This window comes from Myotis davidii, unplaced genomic scaffold, assembly GCF_000327345.1.
Source record: "Myotis davidii unplaced genomic scaffold, ASM32734v1 scaffold77, whole genome shotgun sequence".
NCBI lineage: Eukaryota > Metazoa > Chordata > Mammalia > Chiroptera > Vespertilionidae > Myotis > Myotis davidii.
In genome coordinates this window covers 718,092-735,001 of record NW_006289713.1, presented here as the reverse complement: position 1 = coordinate 735,001, position 16,910 = coordinate 718,092, and the positions used below count along the sequence as shown (strand labels likewise).

The following is a 16,910-nucleotide window of genomic DNA, read 5'->3' as shown; positions in this document are numbered from 1 at the left end:
GCAGCCGGCAGCCAGGGAGCTGGAACGAGCAGGAGGCTTGCTTGCTCCAGTGATGGAGGAAGCCAAGGTTCTCTGCCTGCCACGTCTGGCTCTAAGCTACACTCAAAGCAACAAAGTTTCAATTATAGAAGGTAAATAAACCCCAGATACCTGCTTTCAGTCGGTTGTGGCCATGGAGCTGGAGCCTTGGGTTGCCTCTGGCGATGGAGGAAGCCAAGCCCTGGCTGGCTCTGAGCTCCACTCCAGGCTACAAAGTTTCAATTATAGAAGGTAAATAAATCCCAGAAAAAAACAAAAAAGGATAGGCTGGGAGCTTCTGTCGCTGAGGAGGCTTGGCCAGCCTGAAAACGGCCCTCGGCCCTTCACCCAGACTGGCGAGGCACCCCGGTGGGGACCCCCACCCTAAAAGGACATCCCCCGAGGACTCCCGGGCTGCCAGAGGGATGTCTGGTTGCCAGCTTAGGCCCAATCCCCTGGGGAGCGGGCCTAAACCAGCAGGTGGTCATCCCCCAAGGGGTCCCAGACTGCGAGAGGGCACAGGCCAGGCTGAGGGACACCCTCGCCCCACCCCCATGCACAAATTTTTGTGCACCGGGCCTCTAGTTAATTAATAATTGTCCATTCCTCCCTCCCCTGAAGCCTTTGGTTACCACTATTCTATTTTCTGTCTCTGAATTTGACCACATGGAGTCATACAGTATTGTGACTGGCTAGTTTCACACAGCATAATATCCTCAAAGCATGCATGTGTTGCTCTCATTGATTTTTGGTTAATATATTCAAACTGTAATTTTGTTTGGGTATTTCCCAACATAACACTGTACATTTAGGGATAATCCATATTATGACATTTAAATGTCTTGCGTATTTGTTTGTGCATATATCACATATGTCAATGTACATGTATGTATAGTCGACATTTTCCCCTGCAAGTATATTAATTAGTCTTGAAGCCCCGTGAGGGCACACAGTGCTGCCTTCGCAGGGAGTGTGCATTCAGTATTTCGGAGCTGTCAGGTTCTGTTGGGCTCCCTCGTGGAGCTCACTTTCTTGCCTGGTCTTCTCTCATAAGATTGAGCTACAGTTCAGACTTGATTCTAACCCAGACCTGATAAAAACAAACCCACAGCTCCCTGAAACATAAATGACCTTTTTAAAATTCCAGGTCCATGGAGTCCCTCTCTCCACATGGCCCAAACGCCTCCATCTATTAACTCATGCTCGCTCAGCATGCAGCAGAGGTTATTGATCACCTTCCCGTGCCAGGCACTGTGTAGCGATGCTGGGAATGCAAACATGAGGGGAGCCCCCAACGCTGCTCCCCAGGCTCTGAGACAAGCGGGTAAACACTCTCCATGCTATGAGGGAAGGGCTGTCATTGAGGGACATAATTTGGGGCACTGACCATTCCAGACTTTGCAGGGTGGGGGTGGGGAGGGATTCGGTTTCTCTACCTGCAGAATTTACTATCCCCTACCCTGCCCCATTGGCATAAAATGCCCTGAAAATGTAAGAAGTCCTGGGCAGAGGTGGTATTTATGGTGTGTTTCTACCCCCCGACAGCTGTCAAGGGCCTTGCAGCCTGTGGCACCTTGGCAGAGTCTCAGGAACCCCCTTGACACAGCTGTGTGTTTTCAGGCTTCCCCTCAGCCTCTTTGTATAAGCAACTGTGGGAAGCTGGGACGTGGGACAAGACTTTGGGGCTGTTTGGGCCTGGTTTACACCTCTGCCTCTGCCTAGGACTCCCTTCTCCCCACTGCAGGAAGCAGGGATTGAAGGTAATCCCTTGCCTTGTAACAGGGAGGTGGATGGCTGGCGTATTTCCTGCCCTAAGAGGCATCTGACTGGGCTGGGTCTTGGGTATTTCAGGACCCTGGTCAGCGCCCCGCTCTGTGCCCCACTTCACCGGAAGGGCAGGAGCTATTTCTAGCCTGCAACCCCATCCTAGAGCCCCAGCCATTAGTCATCTTCGCAGAGCCTTGCAACTTTATGCCTATGCATAAAAACTGGAGGGATTCGTCCTGGAGTTTGCTGCCGGGCGCCGCTGCCATTAGAGCGGTTTTAATTAGCTCAGGATTTTAATGATCTGAAATCAAGAAGAACCCCATCTCAGAAGTAAAGCCGGAGCTGCACACATGGAAGAACTTGTCTGACGAAACAGATGGAGGTGGTGCTCTCAGGGGACTGGGCTGTGTGCTCCTTTTCAGCAAGCAGCAAATGAGTTTCTGAGGCCAGAAGGCTGAGGAGGGAAGCAGAGGTCAGTCCCAGTGTCGCCCCGACCGGCGCCTGGCAGGGGCAGAGCCAAGGTTGGCCCCTCAGCCGCTAATGCTTGGTGCCGGATTCAAGGTGACGGCAGTGCCTGGCTCCATTCTCCTCAAGTTGCCATAGCAGCCTCTCTCTCTCAATGAGAGCTTCTCCTGGAGCCCTCAGCTGGGAGGGAGGGACGTCATTGTTCGCTCCTGCCTGTTCGAGGAGGACACCGACTGGACAGAGAACTTTCCCAGCCCAGGGTCCGCACACCAAGTGGGTGCACCCATGGGCATGTGCTCGGGTGCCTCCTGCTGCTTCCACTGGGGTGTGGTGTGGGTCCCCACGGCCAGAAGTGGTCCTCTGGGGGGCTGGGGGAGGCATCTAGGCCTTGTAGCAGCCGCAGTCAAGTGTGTCCTTGGAGCCGTCCGTTCATCGCCTGCCGGGCCATCGCCACTGGAGGTGCGTGTTTGTTTCTTTTTTTGGCTGAATTCCCAAGTTCTTGCTTGTGCCCTGAAGTGAATTTTTTGCAGAGACAATTTTAAAATCAGATAAATAAGGAAATGGGAGGAATCCTTGGCCCTGCCCTGTGTCCCAGGAGGTGTTTACAAGATTAATTGGGTTTTTTTTTTCTTACAGTAAAAATCGGTGACGCCATTCAGGTGTCAGGAAGAGAAGCCGCTGGGAGTTCTAGGAATTGTGATGAGGGCAGGACCTTCTGGAAGCTCAGTGGGCTGTTTATTTTCCTTGCCTTACTCCTCCCCACTCTGCCCCCAGTTATTTGAGTTTTCTTATTGTCTGGTGGTGGTGGAAGGGAGGCAGGGAGATAGAGGAGGGTTTTCCATTTGTCGTCGGAACTGAGGCTGATGCAGTGCATGGTGAGGAGGCCGCAGGCCCAGGTGGGCCTGCGAACGTGTTTATGGGGCCTGGGCAGCTTGGCCATGCCTGTGACAGATCCTCGCCTCCACAACCCAGGCAGCGGCTCAACCTCCAGGAGGAGACAAACAGCCTTTGACCGGCATCTCCCTGTTGCCTTGAGAATAACCTGTGACTTTGAAGACCAGGGCCCTTAGGGGAACAATAGGAGACCAGTTGTGCATACTCTCTGGATGTCTGGTGGTGTGATGATGGCCTCCCATCTACCCCTCACCTTTAAAGAAAGAATCTTACTGATTCTGTGATGTTGGCCCCCTCCTGGGGGCATTGAGATCCAGCAGACTTTGACCAGTCAACTGGGAGGGGAGACATGCTAACCTTTTGGTTCCCGTTTGCATGGAGCAGGGAGTTAGCTGGTCAGATGGTCTCCAGGGAGAGCAAACGCTGACAGGAGGGTCTGGTGCTTAGGGGCTGGGCAGGGGAAGCCATGCTCGGCTCTAACTCCCTCCCTGGGCATGGAGAAGGTGCCTGTAGTCTCTCAGGAACCAACAAAGGGAAGGGTCTCTGAAAAGAGAAATCTGAGTGCTTGATGCTCTTGCCACAGTGAAGGCGCAGATGCTGAGGCTTCGTCCTCCTCTCCCCAGATTTGGGGGCTGGGATGTGGTCCTCATCCAGGCTCCCAGGCTCATGGGCTGCCAGAGCCCAGCTGCATATGGTGGGCTGATTTGGGCAAGTTCAGAAACAAATGAGGGTGGGTCATGGCTGCAGTTCAGGGGAAGTCAATGTGGCAGATTGCAGAGAAGAGGGGACCGGCCAGTTCTTCTGCAGTCACTTCTACAGCACCAGCTACTGTCCAAACAATGCGAGGATGGTCACTGGGGCGTCCGAGTCCCCCTTTTTCATCAAACGGAGTGTTTGGGCTGAGGTTGGGTGGCACTTTATCAGTTATTTTCCAAGGACATTTAGCCATAAACTTGCCATCCTTTCTTCCCCCTTTTCTTTGTCCTTCTCTCTCCTTCCTTACAAAATGCCCTGATGTCAGAGGTCACCCTAGGTCAGATTGCCCTCCTGGCCTCGTGTCAGACTCAGGAGGCCCGTGTGGCCGCAGAATGCGTGCCAACACCATGACCAGCATCCAGGGCTTTGTGGCCATTTCCTCACAGCTGGGTTCTTGCTGGGGACCGTCAGTGGTGTGGATGTACAGGTGCCTGCCAGTGTGCGTGCAGGTGTGTGTGTATACGTGTTAGTGCATGTGTCCTGTTTCCACTGCATCCCCACTCTTTCAACTCTTTTCTGTGATGCCTGGCAATTTCAAGGTTTAATCCAACTGCTGGAGGTAAGGAGCAGAGCGAGGGTGGGAGAAAATAGCTCCACCTCCCCCATCCATGGCTCACACTTCCCCTGGACCTCAGGGCTGGCCCCAGTGGGCCCTGCAAGCAGTGCCTGGGAGTAGCAGGGCGTGAGGATGCTGTGGGCAGCACTGAGAGTGACCTTGTTCTTCAACACAGCCTGGGGTCTGCCCTGGTCCCCAGGACAGTCAGACCGAGGGCAGCCACGGAGGGGGAGGCATGGCCCCACATGAAGGACCGTAGGGTCTAAGCCTTGGGGACAGGGGCTGTGGCTGCCCATTTTCACCCACTGCAAGCCTGGGGCAGGGTGTCCCCGGGGAAGGCAGGAAGCAGCAGTCTTCCCCTGAGGTTGGGGCCAGCCTGAACCCCCAGAGCCAGAGCCAGAAACAGAGCAGAGCTTTACGCTTCCTCCAAACATAAAAGCTGGGAGGTCGTGGGAACCACCGGCTCAGCACAGCCCAGAGAACCCAAGATCCAGCGCGTTCCTCCTGCGTAGAGGCCTGGGGCAGGTTAATTAAAGTTAACTGAGTGAAAAAATAATTACAGAGACTGCAGTGTGGAGAAACCCAAACCTGCAATTTAACACTCCTCAGCCCCAGAGCTTTCTCAGAACAGTCCAGGCCTTTCTGGTCTGGGCAGGGGAAGGGGGGGCTTCTTTCTTATCATTTCCTGTCATGCCCACGCTGGATGCAGAGGGGACAATAGCTGGGACTTCCTGCCGGAGTGCCTTGGTGTCCAGTCAGGAATGGGTTTCCTGCCCCGAGCAGGGGAAGGTCCTTGTGCTGAGCCACGTCTGGTCTGGGGCCCAACCAGCCACTCACCTGTGGTCTCCGAGGCCACGGGGAACTGCCCACCTGGCTCAGCCCCCCTCAGGCACTGCCCTGTCCCAGGATGAGGGAAGCCAGGGCTCCTTGGGTGGTCAGAGAGTGGTGTCCCTGGGCCCAGGCTGGTAAGAACTGGAGAAAGTTGGGGGACAGAGTGACTCTCTTTCAAAGGGGAGGTCCTGGGATACCTGTCCGTCTGGCACAGCCTCCTGTGCGGACTCTTCTTCAGCACCCACACTGCCCCACTGCGGGAACTGGCAACCTTCCTTTAGGCAGATGGCCTTGGGTTGCCTCGTCGTTGACCCATAGCCTGGCCCAACTGGGGTCACTGGTTGGTACTGAATTTCTTCCCTTTCAGGAGGAACCGAGGTCAGGGGCAAGTTACATGCAGGTTCTGCGTCGGCAGTGGCCCAGCCTCTGAGCCAGGGGTCAGTCAGACTCGGGTCTGGCTGCCCTGGCCCAGGCCTGAGGGCCTCAAGATCAGAGACAACCACGATCTGGCCAGAGCTTCAGCTCCACTAGTGTGACTGTCCACAGTCCCACCAGCCCATCCAGCAAGTCTGTCAGGAGAGCAGCTCTGGCTGATGGTGAATGGCCAGGTGGGGGCGTCAGTCTTTCCCTGACATCCTCTGGGCCTGGGAGGCCCCTTCTCAAAGCCTCCTGCCCTGTGGACACCTGTCCCGAATATCTCATAGAGAGGGGCCAGGGCAGAGGAGACTGAGGCCTTCACTGTCCACCGGGTCAGTTGCAAGGGACAAGGACCTGGATTCCTACCTGTATCTAGAACTCACCATGGCATGCAAGTGTGCTTGTTTAGAGGCTCAGAGAGTCTGGACAGTGTAAGTGGGTGGCCACGTGCCTGGCTCTGGGTCTTGGGGCCTTACTCTGGGCTGTCCCAGGTGGAGGCCAGAGTGTTTCTCTCCATGGTTTTTCTGGGGGTGCCAATACAGGAGGCCCTGGAGAGGAGCTGCTGTCCCAGCTGCAGGTGGTCACTGGACCTCCTTGGCTTGCGAGGTGGAAGGGACTCACCTGAGTTCCGAAGGGCTGGAGGCTTCAGGGATTACACTCGGTCACGTGCAGTGACTGGGGCCTCAGCTGCCCAGGAGGCCCTGTGCCACGGTGATGGACCATCTTTCTCCCCTTCTGCCCTGTAGACTGTGGCCTGATGGACACCTGGTGTAGACAATGAGGGAAGAACTCGCCTCCCACACCCAAGAGGTGACCCCAGAGCAAGGCCCAGATGACCCTACGTGCCGGGACGATGCGGCTGGCCTGCATGTTTTCATCCATCCTGCTGTTCGGAGCCGCGGGCCTCCTCCTCTTCATCAGCCTGCAGGACTCCACGGAGCTCACCCCCCAGCAGGTGCCAGGTGAGCCCTCGCATTGGCCCCGCCGCCCGCTTGCCCTCCAAGGCTGCCCTGGTGCCAGATCTGTGCTGAGACCCCCTAGCCTCCTCCTGGCGGGCATCAGCCTCAACGTGGGAACACTTTGTCTGATGTTAGACTACTAGCCTTAGGGCTCTGGCTTCTGACCTCTGACCTTTGGCCTCTGCACTCCTTTTGGGAATGATGGTCAGGCTGACCATCTCTCAGCTGGTTGTTGCCTTTGGTGAAACTCAGATTTAAGGAGGATTCTGCCACCTCTCAGGACCTCTCCCAGGATCTGGGACATCAGAGGGTGCACGATTTCTCTTGAACTCATGCGCCCAAATGGGACTCTCTTTGCCCAACCCTGGGATCCCTTGAATCTTCTAGCCCCTCTGGCCTGGGCAGAGGGATAGGGTACCTCCTGGCTTTCTGAGGCTGAGACTGCTCCTGCTGGTGTCCCATCTCCTGCCTTCTATCCCACCTGTCCCTGGTGACCCACTGTAGGGGCAAACCCTCACTGACTAGCGAGGGTCCGCTGGGGACAGTAAGGGAAGAGCAGGTCACATGGTTCTGGAGCCTTGGGCAGATGGGATGTGGAGAGAGGAGCTCAGGCAAGTTTCCTGCCTGTGGGACACAGCCCCTGCCCCAGAGAACACGGCAGGGTCGGAGGGCAGCAGGCACAGGGCCAAGGCCAGGGTCGCTCTGCTTTGGAATGAGAGGAAAGCACCGCTGCCAGGCCCGGAGCACTGGCATCTCTTAGCAGTGGTCCTGGGCCTTACTGGGGGAGGGCCATGAAGACACCTATGGGCGGTGTGCTCTGGAACACGGGCAACACAGAGGAGGAGTGGAGGCTGGGGGCTCAGGCAGAAGGTCCCTGCTCCATCCCTACCAGCAGCACACAGCACAGGAGGGCGGAGCACGGCCTGGGGGCACCTGGCCCTTAGGTGGGCAGCCTCCTCCCCAGCCACCCTCAGCCCAGCTGGCTCACACTCTCAGGGTAGTGTGGGCCTGTAGGCAGTAGGTGGGAAGGCAAGAGGAGCATGAGCAGGTCAGAGTTAGGGCCCTGGGCTTGGCAGCTGCTACCAGAGGCCCTGGCAGGGAGTGCCTATGAGTTGATTCTCTCATCACAGAGAGTGAGCGAGAGGCAGCCAAGACTGGGTGTCCCGGGAGATGGCAGCCAGTCACTGTGCTGACTCACGCCTGGCTGGACCCTCACAGATGGTGGCTGTCACAAGTGAGTCTGGCTGCTCCCCAGCAAGGACATGTGACCAAGCTGGCTCCTCTATGGGGACTTTGCAGCCTTGTGGGGTAGCGACTCTGTCAGCCACATCGGGCCCCACGCCATCAGGACGGACAGAGTTGGCCCCGCGGGGTGTATTATCTGGGAGGAAGTGAGCTGTGGAGAGGCCCCCAACACAGCCTGGGGTGAAGCACCGCACATCCTTGATGCGTGTGTGTGTTGGGGGAGGGGGAGGTGTGCACATACAGGCAGAGGGTCCTCATGGCTGGTGTCCAGCTGGGACAGTGCCATGCACCCATCCGTGGTACACGCTAGGGTCAGGCACTACATTCCTGGGTGGAGTTGGCTGTGGTGGCTGGGATTTCTAGGGTGAAGTGGTGAGTGGGGTGTGGGGAAGGCTCAGGCTAGCTGGGTGTGAAAGATGGAAGGAAGCTGTAGCCATGGACCCCGTGGGCCTGGCAGATGCAGGCAAAGAGCACTCTTGGGTCCTGAGCCGTGTTCTTCTGTCTGTAAATGGAACTGAACCCCCCCTTGCCACGTGCCAGATGACGGACAGCCTTGACACTCTACGTAAAGCACATCAAACACAGTCGTAAAACTTTAAATAATGCTTACATTACTTTCCCTGGGCAAAGTGTTCCTGACACAGGCTGTTTGTGCTGATTTGTTACTATTCATTTATTCTTTCCCTGTACTTCTCACAGCAGCCTAATTGTGATTCGGTACCAAGAAAGCAATATCAAAGTAATTTTCCACAACATTAGTTACAATTTTCTTCTGATCTTTCAAGTGAAACAATCCCATCCTGTTGGCTTCTCTGAGCATATAAACCTTGATTACACTTATCTGTTGGAAACCAGTGCTTACAAAGTGTATGTATCCAGTTGCATGGGTGGGTGGCCCCCAGGGCCCTGGACAAGCCTTCTCTGGGCGCATTTCTGCCGGTGGGAGCTGCAGACCCAGGAGGCTGCCCTGCTGCCCGGATCGGGCAACGAGGCTGAGGGAGTCCACAGAGGAAATTCCACACGGCCGCTCTGTCTCTCACAGTGGCAGAGAGGTCCCTGGGAACCAGTCACTGGGATCTGCTCTGGGCGGCACTGACCAATGGGCAAGGGGAGGCTGGACAGGTGGTGAATTGGAAACAAGCTAAGAGGGCAGGTGGGAGCTCTTAGTTACTTGTGTTCTCAGTGTTGGGGTGCCTTTGAGGTTTCTCCCATGCAGTTACCAGGTGAACAGCTGCTAAATTTTTCGGGACCAGTCAGCAAACATCACCTGGCTAGTGCATTAGAAATAATCGTATGGAATTGCCAACTGTTGTAAATCAAGCCATATTCTCACAAATGTTTTCTATATTTGTTTATTTTTGTTGTTAATCCTCACCTGAGGATATTTTCCATTGATTTTAGAGAGAGTGGAAGAGAGAGGGAAAGACAGCGACATATAGATGTGAGAGAAACAGATCGATTGGTTGCCTCCTGCATGAGCCCAACCAGGGCCTGGGCCGGGGAGGAGCCTGCACCCGAGGTACATGCCCTTGACCGGAGCCGAACCCAGGACCCTTTGGTCCACAGGCTGATGGTTTATCCAGTGGACCAAACCGGCTAGGGCAATGTTTGCTATATTTAAACCAAATCTTTTGAAATGTGAATCACTTCCAGTTAACCTACCTTCAGTCTAAGATTAGATTTTCTTGTGGATCCGAGAATTCACCTGTCCAACGTTTTATTCTCCAATATTGCCAGGCCCTGGATCACTTCTTGACCCAGGAGACTAGACTTGCCCCTTTCCTAAATGGAAGACTCGGAGAGCATGCCAGAACCAGGAATGACTCATCCGACATGCTGGTCCTGGGGAGGGAGAAGACAGGCATACTGAATGTTTATGAGCTGCTTTTCTTTATGAACTTTTCATATGGAGAGTTTGGGACACCGAGAGAAGGAGATTAGGACAGTACAATGGACCCCATGCACCCAGAACCCCGACCCTGGTCAAGCTGGCCCATCCACATCCCCACCCACCTCCCTCCTTCTATATGATTTTAAAGCATGTACCATGTGGAATATGAATGCAGCCATAAATATTTCAATATTTTTCTCAGTTTAAAAGAGAAGAACTCTTGGTTAGCATTCAACATTTTTAATATCATCAAATATTCAGCCAGTGTTCAAATATATTGTCTCACAAATATTATAAATACCTTTATTTCCCATTTGTTGTGTTCAGTACCCAGGTCAGGCCCACACCTCGCAATTGATGGGTAAGTCATTAAATCTCTTCCATCGGTAAGATTTCCTCTCCATCTTTATTTCTCTCTTGCTATTTGTTGGAGGAAACTGGGTCACAAGTCCTGTAGAGTTTCCACAGTTGGGATTTTTGCTGATGGTGTCCACTTGGTATAGTTCAATATTGTCTTCTGTTCTTTGGAGTCTCTATCAGTTAAGTAAATTAGCAGTTCGATCAAATGTAGGATTTGTTTTTCCTTCTTTCTTCGGCCAGAATGCACGTGTGGCACCAGGTTGTTCCTTCGGGAGGCGCACCTCTGCCCAGCTCGCTTTTGTGAAGTCGGTAGCCTAGACCCAGCCATTCACTAGGGCTGCACAGTGCGCTCTGCTGTTTTATCATCCTTCCATCCTTTTCGGTGGGATGGCCTTTGTTCTAATGGGGTGAAGCGAGTCGTTAGTGACCCGTGAAACCAAAGTGACCAGTGGATTGATTGGGTTATTCATTGCTACATTAAAGAAATTGACTTTATGATACAAACTGTGTTGCTAGCACACTATACATAGTTTTTCTTTCTTTTTTTCCCACTGGGGATGTGCCCGCAACCCAGGTACATGCCCCTGACCGGAATCGAACCTGGGACCCTTCAGTCCGCAAGCCGACGCTCTATCCACTGAGCCAAACCGGTTTCGGCTACATAGTTTTTCTTAATGTTTGGTTTTTGCAGAATGAGTTTTCGGAAAGTGCGGCCCCCCCATGTTTCAGTGATGTAACTGCTCCCCCAAAGCTGTGGAGTTGTGGGTGGTGGTGCTGGGAACTGGGGCTGGTGCTGGGGAGTCGGGGCGGGAAGGCAGCCACGGTCACAGCAGAGGTTCCCAGCAGAGGTCCCGCTCCGGGGCTGTGAGTGCAGACAAAGGGACTGGACAGCTCAGGTGATGTCTTGGTCTACAGCCTGCCCCAGGGCACTCCTTCCAGGGCACGGGGCATTCAAGGATCATAACAATAACAACTACTTGCCAGGTCTGTGCTAACACTTTACATGTTTCCCTGCATATAATTCTTACAAGCAGTGATTGTTCCTATTGGCAGATGAGGTGCCCAGCTCTCCCTACGGTGGACACACCAACAGCAGCGCCACTGATGTGGGCACACTCTTGGCATTCACTCGTGATGGGCACTGTCACGGGTCTTTCCGTGTGTTTGGAATTCATTTGATCCTTTTAAAACCCCACGAACTAAGTCCTGTTACACCATTCGACAGAGGAGCTTGCTGTGAGAGGTTAAAAGCTGTGCCTTTGGGCTTTGGCCAGCTGTAGAGCTGGCTGTGCCCACTGCACCTACTGCCTTCCCAACAGCTGTGATGGTTGGTGTTGCCTGGTCTGGGCCCAGAGGAGGGTCTGGGCAGAGGGAAGAGTGAGGATCAGGGTTTGGAGGCATGAGAGGCTGTGGCATGGCAGGGTGTTTTGCACAGCATCTCACAGCTAGAAATCGACAGAACCAAAATTCCAATGCCATGGGCCTGGCCAGCTCCAGGGTCCTGCTCTGATCCCCTGGAGGCAGGGTTGTGCTGGCTGGAGGGAGCGTGGCCCTCGCTCTCGGTCCCACGGTGACCAGGGACACACAGCCCTGTGTGAGCCACGATGAGGCTGCACTGCAATGTCAGAGGGTTTGTCTTGTTCCTACAGCGACCATTTCTGTCCATGAGGGTCCCCAGGAAGCTCTGAGCACACACCACCAGGCCAAAAGCCCTGGGTGGGCCGGGGCCACAGGCGGAACTGCTGTGAGGCTCTGGCAGCTCTAACACCACCCGTGTGAGGGGGTGCAGAAGAGGGAAGCGTGGTGGCCATCCCTCCTTGGCTGTCGGCGGAGGGGCAGCCTGCTGGGTCGGGGTGTCCAAACCCACGCTCCTCCGGCCCAGGGGAGCCACCCCCTCCCATTTCCGTGGAGCCATCTGCTTTCCCCAGCCAGCTGGGTTTTATTGGAATCCTCTCCGGACAGGTGGGTTTTATTGGAATCCTCTCACGTCTGTTTCCTAAAACCATTTTCTAACGGCATTGCGGAACATCATACATATTTCCTACAAACCTGGCGAGGCTGACACAGCCTTGTTGTGACTGTGAATATCAGAAGTGACATGTAATTGCAGTGATCCATCCTGTTAAGTAGCTGGCAATCTATCATTGCAAAATCAGCAGGGCTGGGACTCTCGGAACCCGGTGTTTCTAAGCAGTGCACCTGCAGCGTGTCCAAGCTCTCACCCGGTGCTGCTGGCTCACGAGGCCGGCCTGCCCTCCCTCCTCTCCCTGTCTGCGGCCACAGCAGAAGCGTACTCTGGGCACATCCACCCACTGCCTTGCATTCTCTGGAGTACCCTCCCCTCCTCACGGCATGCACCAGGCTCTCAAAGTCAGGGCGTGGGGCGGGATGCGTGTAACAGTGCCCCCCCGAGCGCGGCCTTGGCTTTCCTCCCAGCTCTTCCTTGCAAACTCCAGAATAGCCCTGTGGGGGTTCTTCTGGGGCCATGGAGTGGCCAGTGAGCGGAGCCCTGGCCAATGTAAGGGCTGGAGACAGAGAGGGGACCGGGGTTGGCCAGAACCCAGGAGCACCGATGGCTGAGCTCCCTCAGTGGTGTGGGTGCATTGAGGCGGGGCCTGCACATCTGGGGGCACACTCACGCTGTGTTCTGTGCTGGTTCCAGGGCAGTGTTGACTTAAACTACACTGTGAAGGGTGCCCCTGGAGGCCTCCGCATGGCAGCCAGCCAGCGAGTGCCCAAAAGGAAGGTGGTGTCAGATACACAACCCTCAGGTGTGGGCATCGGAGCCCAGGGGTTTGGGGGAGGCCAGGGATACTGGCTTTGGCGCTTCTCTGATTGTGTTTTTCGGGGCAAGGCTTCATGAAGGATCCTCACTACTGCCCTGACCTCTGGGCGCCCACCGTGGCCCCATCTCTGCAGTGGAGTTGACCTGCCACAACCCTCTCTCACCTGAGACTGGGCTGTTCTGAGTGGCGGCGCACCCCGCCCCCGCTCCCAGCATCTGCTTCCCTGGTGGGGTCTCAGTTTCCCCGTTCCTCCGCCATCCTGTAGGTGGGGGGACATTTCCCTTCTCCCTGCAGAAGACGCCCGGGGGTCTCCAGCCAGAGCCTGTCTTCCTTTGGTGCATTAAATATGCTAAATGAGAAATAATGAGCATGTAGGAACTAATAACAGGAATCACCTAATTAAATTAGGAAACAGACATCATATTGCTATAATCTGGAAATTCATATTAATAGAAAATGGTCCCAGAATTGTTCTGCTAAAGGTTCCTAGGGGCGGGGGAATTAAAAAGGGTAGCAGAACGGAATATTGGGACAATTATATCCAATAAGAGCACGACTTACGTTTTAAAGGAACTAAAGCAAAATGCAAAAAATTGGAGACAGGACCGTTGTGTGGGTCTAATGAAGGAATGGACAAAAATGGCTTTGAAAGCCACAGAGCTCCACACACGTGTGTGATGATAATTTTAAAAATGAAACAGTGTAATTTGCTTCCGTGTGCATGAAGCATAGTGCCACGGTGCCGGTGCCTGCATTTCATCTCCCTTCACCCCGTGAGGCCGGCATCACCGCCCTCAGCTGACACTCGGAGAGGTTACGTCAGATGCCAAAGTCCTGCAGCCAGAGTGGCCCAAGGCCGGATTCCAGCCCAGGTTAGCCCAAGTAACTGTTGCTACTAGTTAATGTCATGGTCTGCATTTCTCGTATTTTCTGTTTTTCTACCATTTCCTCAAGGGGCTTTCTTGCCGACACGCAGCAGATTTCAGCAGCAGCCCCTCTCCCTGACCCAGCCCCAAGGCTCCTCTGGTGTCTGGTTAATCGAGCCACACAAAGACCCCTTCTGAAATTACAGTCCAGCTGGAAAACTGGGTCTGCCATTGTGTCCGGGCCTGGGTGCGGCCAGCAGGGCTGGCGGTTCGATGCCCGAAGACCCGGCTCAGGCAGTGTCTGCACAGCAGCGACTGCTCCCCAGGCCCCGCTCGGGGTGAATTGGGCTCTGTTCACCTGTGACAAGTCGTGACTCAGCGGGCCCAGAGCGGCGCTCGGGTGTGGGCTGACCCCTTTCCCGCTCTGCCAGGCCTAGAGTGAATTGGAGGGACCCAGTGAGGAGGAGGGGGGTGAAGATCTGTGCGTGAGATGCCCCAGAATTACATCTGGTCTGGGGCGCCGGGGCTGCAGCTAGTCTGGCGTTGAACCCAATGTTGGGGTGGTGCTGGGAAGCAACCCAGACGGGGCCTGAACTTTCTCTCCCTCTGCCTGTGGCCACACCTTCCCCACCTCTCTCTCCACTCACTGCCTAAGTATCTTCAGTGGGAGTCACCTGACATCAGAGCCAAGCCCCCACTCAGCCCAGGGGACCTGCAAGGAAGAGCAGGGCGAGACTGCAGCCCCAAAGTGGCAAGGGTTCAGGGGGTGGGGGGGGTGGGGAGCCTTCTGCCTGGCTGGCCTCTCTGCTTGGCCTGTAGTTTCAGGGCTGTGGGAGGGGGTGGGGTGGGCTCAGGACAGTGAGTTGGAAGACCGGAAGCATGTGTGGGGCTCCACAGACCCTTCCCCACGCCACAGGGAGCGCGGTCTGAGAACCGGCCAGGGACTACTAGACCCTTGACCTGCTGTGGGGACAGCCAAGCTGGGGAGATGTTGTACATCTTCCTGACGTCGTACATCACTAACACGGGCAACGGAGAAATGGGTCTGTGCCAGGACAGGGTCCAAGGACAGGGCTGTTGCTATGGTTGCTATCCTTCTCCATGGCCACTGGGTGGTTCATGACTTCTTAAACCCTGGAAAGATCACGGCGGTAGTTATGACATTGGAGGCACTGAGGGCTGGTTCCGGAGGCTGATGCACATCCAGGGGGCAGTGGGCCCCTCAGGGACGCCCTGGGTGTGGCTGAACCCACAGGCCTCAACTGCCAGCCCCTCCTGTTCACGGTGACACCTTTCATGTGGCTTTAGGGTCAGCATTGGTGTTCTCCTTCCCAGCATATTTGCAGGATTTGGGAGTTGGCAGATCCCACCTCAGCCAGAAGCTCACAGTTACATATCTGCTGATATTTTCATTATAAACCTTATTTCCCCAGATTGTGGTTCTGCAGAATTAATTTGAATCGTGGTGGAATTCAGTGGACGATTCTTTCATTCAATTTTTTTTTTCTTATATGGGAAAAACAGCTGAACTTAAATGGGTCCCGTTGCCCCCAGCAGCCACTGCTTGGGGACCACAGCTAGCTGGCTTCTGAGAGAGGGTAAGGAGCATCTGGGGGTCTTCCCATTCTCGCTGTCTGGGGCCCAGGCAGGAAGCTGGGGCTGCCTCTCACTGAGCCCCAGGGCCTGGCCATGCCATTTTCTAGCCCCAGAAGTCCTGAAGGCCACCTATAGACTAGATTGGTCCCCCATCCCGGCTCCCCCTTCTCCCCAGCTTGGTTGTCCCCAAAGCAGGTCAAGGGTCTAATCCCTGGCCAGTTCTCGGCCCAGGTGTTTCCCAACCTGGTTTGGACTGAACCCCTCGCCACATTTTGGTTGTGTGTCTGAAGGTGCTTGTCCTGGGAAAGGTGGCCTGAAAGGAGTCTGGGACTCCTACCCACCCACCCACCCCAAAAGCTACCATTTGTGAGTGCATTCGACCTTTGCCCTCAGAGTCTGGGCCAGCCCTGGAGGGAGGGTGATAGGAAAAGGAAGGAAGAGGAGGGGGGATGTCAGTGAAACCGTGTGAGGTCTCCAGTCCATCAGAAAATGCACGCTGTGCTGAGGTGGAGGGAGTGGACAGACAGCCCCCGGCAGCTGTGCGGCTCCAACCGGGAGATCTGTGTGGGATGAAGGCCCCAGGTGGCCAGGGCTTCCTTTACATTTTTTTCAAAGAAACTAGGAATCTGTAACATATATTTATATGGATTCTCCTGGTTTTTAAGTGGCAGCTCAGAATTTAGAAGGTGTTTTCAGAGTCTGACAATAAGCCATCTTGGCACCTGCTTTGGTTGGATGGGCTGGAAGGAGAGGGTCTGTCCAATAGCCCAGCCCCCTCCCACACTCCCAGGGCCTCTCTCCTGTCACCCAGGGCAGAGGGGTGGTGGGTCCCCCTGGTGGGGAGGGGACGCATTAACTTTCCAGCGTCCTCAGGACTGGAATCATGCCAGACCCCGAGGGAGTCATAGGGAGAGAGAGCTTCTCCAGGTGCCTGCTGGCCAGCATGGCCTCAGCCTGGTTCAGAGGGTCAGGAGCCCTGCCAGATACCTGTTCTCTGCTCAGGCGTGAGGCCTGGGGGGCCTAGAAGGTGACTGGTCAGCAGAGGTATAGGGAGGGCCAAGGGCTAAATGGGGCCTGGGCAGGGCACGCAATGAAAACCTCCCTGCCTTTACGCGCAGTTATGCATATGCAAATATTTGCACCTGGAGCAAGCTTTTATTGCTGTGAAGAAAGAACAAATCATTTCTGGACAAGCCTTCCTGCAAAGGTGGGCCCTTCACCTAGGAGCTGGGGAGTGGGCTGTGGGTGCCCTGTGAGTGCACTTGGGTTTAAGTGGAAAGTGATTTCTTGTTTCCCACCGTGATGGGGAAAGGCCAGGACAGCTGCACTGGCCTTTCTGCCCGACTAGGACACTGTCTGGGGCGGGAGAGGGGCACTTTGCAGACAGTTACTTCGCTGCTGCCTCCACATCAGGCAGGGGCCATGCCACTGAGGCTCTGAGTGGGACCAGAGAGTCCCGTAGGCATTCAGGAGGCGGCACCTGGGGTGTCGTCTGAGCAATGA

The 16,910-nt window shown here is 55.1% G+C and overlaps 1 non-coding gene across 1 annotated transcript in view; it reads left to right on the top strand.

Annotated features, from left to right (window-relative positions):
- Positions 1-2,404: 2,404 nt before the first annotated feature.
- The window catches only part of LOC102754243, a 58,464-nt gene continuing 43,958 nt past the window's right edge, over positions 2,405-16,910 (top strand). The window contains exons 1-2 of the transcript XR_001513604.1: positions 2,405-2,709; positions 6,451-6,666. This is a non-coding gene — a transcript (uncharacterized LOC102754243). The remainder of the gene's footprint in view (positions 2,710-6,450; positions 6,667-16,910) is intronic.